Here is a 5,513-nt window from a genome sequence, read left to right as displayed (position 1 = left end):
TATCAAACAGGAAATTAGAAATGCGTGCGACAAAGGCAAAACAGTTATAATGGGGTGACTTCAATCTACATATAGATTGGTGGAACCAAATTGGCAGGGGTGCTGAGGAAGAGGATTTCTTGGAAGGTATGCGGGATAGTTATCTAAATCAACATGTAGAGGAACCAACGAGAGAGCAGGCTATTTTAGACAGGGTATTGAGTAATGAGAAAGGGTTAGATAGCAGGTCTTGTTGTAAGCGTGGGCCCCTTGGGCAAGAGTGACCATAAATATGGTTGAGTATTTATTAGGATTGAGAGTGAACTTTGTTAATTCAGAAACAAGGATCCTGAACTTAAAGAAAGGTAACTTTGAGGGTGAGTTGATCATGGGGAACAAGGATATGGTGGACCAATTGAATAACTACTTTGGTTCCATCTTCACTAAGGAAGACATAAATAATCTGCCGGAAATAGCAGGGACCGCGGGTCAAAGGAGTTGGAGGAATTGAGTGAACTCCAGGTTAGCCGGGAAGTGGTGTTAGGTAAATTGAATGGATTAAAGGCCGATAAATCCCCAGGGCCAGATAGGCTGCATCCCAGGGTACTTAAGGAAGTAGCTCCAGAAATAGTGGATGCATTAGTAATAATCTTTCAAACCTCTTTAGATTCTGGAGTAGTTCCTAAAGATTGGCGGGTAGCAAACGTAATCCCACTTTTTAAGAAGGGAGGGAGAGAGAAAAAGGGGAATTACAGACCAGTTAGTCTAACATCGGTAGTGGGGGAAACTGCTAGAGTCAGTTATTAAAGATGGGATAGCAGCACATTTGGAAAGTGGTGAAATCATTGGACAAAGTCAGCATGGATTTACAAATGGTAAATCATGTCTGACGAATCTTATAGAATTTTTCGAGGATGTAACTAGTAGCGTGGATAGGGGAGAACCAGTGGATGTGGTGTATCTGGACTTCCAGAAGGCTTTCGACAAGGTCCCACATAAGAGATTAGTATACAAACCTAAAGCACATGGCATTGGGGGTTTAGTATTGATGTGGATAGAGAACTGGCTGGCAAACAGGAAGCAAAGAGTAGGAGTAAACGGGTCCTTTTCACAATGGCAGGCAGTGACTAGTGGGGTACCGCAATGCTCAGTGCTGGGACTCCAGCTATTTACAATATATATTAATGATCTGGATGAGGGAATTGAAGGCAATATCTCCAAGTTTGCGGATGACAGTAAGCTGGGGGGCAGTGTTAGCTGTGAGGAGGATGTTAGGAGACTGCAAGGTGACTTGGATAGGCTGGGTGAGTGGGCAAATGTTTGGCAGATGCAGTATAATGTGGAGAAATGTGAGGTTATCCATTTTGGTGGCAAAACAGGAAAGCAGACTATTATCTAAATGGTGGCCGATTGGGAAAGGGGGAAGATGCAGCGAGACCTGGGTGTCATGGTACACCAGTCATTGAAAGTAGGCATGCAGGTGCAGCAGGCAGTGAAGAAAGCAAATGGTATGTTAGCTTTCATAGCAAAAGGATTTGAGTATAGGAGCAGGGAGGTTCTACTGCAGGTGTACAGGGTCTTGGTGAGACCACACCTGGAGTATTGCATACAGTTTTGGTCTCCAAATCTGAGGAAGGACATAATTGCCATAGAGGGAGTGCAGAGAATGTTCACCAGACTGATTCCTGGGATGTCAGGACTGTCTTATGAAGAAAGACTGGATAGACTGGGTTTATACTCGCTAGAATACGCAATACTCCAGGTCTTGCTACATCTCCCCTTTTCCTAGTCGGCCACGCCTTTAGATAAAAAGTCTGCTTTCCTGTTTTTGCCACCAAAATGGATAACCTCACATTTATCCACTATTATACTGCTCTGCAAGGGACCTACATTTGTTTTAACTAATCTCTTTCTTTTCACATATCTATAAAAAACCATTTGCAGTCACCCTTTTTATGTTCCCTGCCAGTTTTTCTTTCATAATCTATTTTTCCTTCCTAATTAAGCCCTTTGTCCTCCTCTGCTGGTCTCTGAATTTCTCCCAGTCCTCCGTATGCTGCTTTTTCCTGGCTAATTTGTACGCATCATCCTTCGCTTTGATACTATCCCTGATTTCCCTTGTTATCCACGGATGCGCACTACCTTCCCTGATTATTCTTTTGCCAAACTGGGATGAACAAATTTTGTAGTTCATACATGCAGTCTTTAAATGCCTTATTGCATATCCACCGTCAACCCTTTTAGAATTAATTGCCAGTCAATCTTGGCCAATTCACGTCAAGAAGGAGATAGCTGAGATCCAGGGTGTGGGGGAAAATCATAACCAAAGGATATGGAGTTGGTTTAATGGATGGGGCTACTTTTGGGGTCTGGTGTGGCATTATGGGACTATTATTGTGATAATTATAATTGTTGCTGCATTGCTTCACTGCCTGTCACCATGTATTCACCAATGTCTGGCTTCTTGCTGCATTATTGATAGATTGATTGATACAATCAAAAGGGGGAATGTAAGAGCTAGATTTGCGGTCCCCCGCCATCTTATTTAGCTATTTTATTCATGTTAGCTGCAACCTCCATTTTGTGAATAGATTGCTGGTTTAAATTTAAAGATTGATTACAGAAGTCTGCAGAAGCTTGTGAAACATGACCTTCACTAACTAAAAGGAACAGAGATAACGGGCCGTTCCCTAGCATCTCGTTTTCTTTGCCATATCAGTGTTCAGTCTGGAGGTTGCAATGAATACAATAGTGCTTTCTTGCCTATGCAGCTGGACCATGGTATCTCTATACTCCCATATCTTTTTAAAGTTAGCCGCCCTTTGAAGGATTTCATTGTATGTAACTGATGCCCTTTGTTCACTTATGCGCTACTAACCATGTGTCTAATGTTGTTTTATCAGTATAAAGATCACTTGTATTTTCTCTGTCTAGTCTGTAGAGTTGTAGCATCTTGCGAGTGTGTATCTAAGTGCACACTCCTGGCTGTCCTATTTCACCTGGTGACATAATAAATGTTTGTTCAACGAGACCTTTGACTGAGTTATTATTCTACTCATCAAGTCTCACAAACTTTAACAAACGGGTGAAGTGTCGGAAGTGTCGGTCAGCGGCGGATAAACGGGGAAGGCAGCGAGGGTCAGCGGGTCCCGGTTAGTCGGTGAAGGTCAGCGGCAACGGCCACGGGAAGGTCGATGACAGCGGCATCATCAGTGGTCCAGGCCCGAGATCGCGTCAGGAAGGCGGGGTGAGTGTTGGTGCTGCTGTCTCTTGGCAGCAATGGTGTCGCAGGGCTGTCAGTTCCGCCTGTCCCTTACTCCCCCAAGCTGGGTTTCCTCCCATTCCCCTTTCTTCCCCCTCCCCCAATCTGGCGACCTCCCATCCCTTAAACCCCCAAACTGGCAACCTCCCATTCCCCTTACTCCCCCAATCTGGCTCCCACCACGGGCCGTGGGTCGGCAGCACCCACACACACGGGGCCGGGTGGAGGCGGGGCCCGCAGTCCAGGCAGGTGGACACACGGGGTGTAACCTGGCAATGTTCCCCGTCAGCTGCAGCAGAGTTGGGGCCAGTCTGGTCCCTCTGCCTACCCAGTCATCTGACCACGCTGCACCAGCACTGGCACCACGACCCCCCTACCAGGGTTTCACCCCCCCCCCCCCGACCCCAAACAGGGGATGATTCACCCACCCCTTCCCGCACATGGGGTGATTCACCCCGGTACCGGGCTGTCTGTAGCCCCGTCACTGTGTTTCAGCCGCCAAACACCAAACTTATTGCCAAGTTCCAGGAACTATCCTTGAAGTAGTGGGGAGGTGTCCGACTGCCCTACCCACCTACAGATATGCATGGAGGCGAGAATAATTTTCTTATCATTATGGAGATGGTTGGCATTTCCCTTCATTATTTGATCACAAGACAAATTCCGAAGAACACAGTGAGATCAGAAAAACTTGCTTTTATTTGTTACGCAAGGCACAAATGTGTTGAGACTTTCTTTTGTTGCAGCTAAATCCATTCTTTGTCTGTCATATCTTGCAGTACAAATCATCAATCTCTTCATAAAGGCAAGAGTGGGCCATGCCTTTGCTGTAGAAACTCCTCATAGGAAAGACCCTTGTAGGAAAGGAAGGTTAACCAGAATGGTTTAAAAACAAGGAACTGCAGATGCTGGTTTACAAAAAAGGACACAAAATGCTGGAGTAACTCAGTGGGACAGGCAGCATCTCTGGACAGAAGGAATGGGTGACATTTCAGGTCGAGACTGAGGAGGGTCTTGACCAGAAATGTTACCCATTCCTTCCAGCATTTTGTGTCTACCTAAACATCTATCCACGTGGTGTGCCAGCAGGCTGGAGGAGCGGGCAAAGGCCTTGCCACAGAGCGGGCAGGTGAAGGGGCGCTGGCCGGTGTGGACTCGTCGGTGCTCCAGCAGGTGGTAAAGGCGGGTGAAGCCCTTACCACAGGACGGGCAGGGGAAGGGACGCTCACCGCTGTGGGTACGCCGGTGCTGCCACAGGCTGGACATGTGGTGAAACCCTTGCCACACTCAGCGCACACAAAGGGTCTCTCTCCGGTGTGTATCCGCTGGTGCTCCCGCAGCCCCCGTGCTCTCTTGTCACAGTGGGAGCAGCTGCTCGCCGGCGTGGGTCCGCCGGTGCTGCCGCAACCCCCGCGAGCTGTCAAACGACTCACCACAGTACGGGCAGTCGTAGGGCTGGCCACTGGTGTGCACGTGCTGGTGAGACAGGGCGTGGGAGGCCATGGCAAAGTGCTCTCCACACACCGGGCTGGGGACGGGACGGTCGCCGGCGTGCACCCGCTGGTGGGACAGCAGCCGGGTGGAGCGGGTGAAGCCCTTGCCGCACTGGGCGCAGGTGTAGGGGCGCTCGCCGGTGTGGGTGCGCTGGTGCACCAGCAGGCTGCTGGACTGGGTGAAGCCCTTGCCGCACTGGGCGCAGGTGTAGGGGCGCTCGCCGGTGTGTGGGTGCGCTGGTGCACCAGCAGGCTGCTGGGTGGGTGAAGCCCTTGCCGCACTGGGCACAGGTGTAGGGGCGCTCGCCGGTGTGGGTGCGCTGGTGCTTCAGCAGGTTGCTGGACTGGGTGAAGCCCTTGCCGCACTGGGCGCAGGTGTAGGGGCGCTCGCCGGTGTGGGTGCGCTGGTGCACCAGCAGGTTGCTGGACTGGGTGAAGCCCTTGCCGCACTGGGCGCAGGTGTAGGGGCGCTCGCCGGTGTGGGTGCGCTGGTGCACCAGCAGGTTGCTGGACTGGGTGAAGCCCTTGCCGCACTGGGCGCAGGTGTAGGGGCGCTCGCCGGTGTGGGTGCGCTGGTGCTCCAGCAGGTTGCTGGACTGGGTGAAGCCCTTGCCGCACTGGGCGCAGGTGTAGGGGCGCTCGCCGGTGTGGGTGCGCTGGTGCTCCAGCAGGCTGCTGGACTGGGTGAAGCCCTTGCCGCACTGGGCGCAGGTGTAGGGGCGCTCGCCGGTGTGGGTGCGCTGGTGCACCAGCAGGCTGCTGGACTGGGTGAAGCCCTT

At 50.8% G+C, this 5,513-nt stretch overlaps 1 pseudogene; it reads right to left on the bottom strand.

The window, feature by feature from the left end:
- Positions 1-4,116: 4,116 nt before the first annotated feature.
- Positions 4,117-5,513, bottom strand: part of LOC129697693 (zinc finger protein 271-like) — an 8,236-nt pseudogene continuing 6,839 nt past the window's right edge.

Source organism: Leucoraja erinacea, chromosome 5 (genome assembly GCF_028641065.1).
Source record: "Leucoraja erinacea ecotype New England chromosome 5, Leri_hhj_1, whole genome shotgun sequence".
NCBI lineage: Eukaryota > Metazoa > Chordata > Chondrichthyes > Rajiformes > Rajidae > Leucoraja > Leucoraja erinaceus.
The sequence above is the reverse complement of the archived record's forward strand: the minus strand, read 5'-3'. Positions and strand labels throughout refer to the sequence as shown.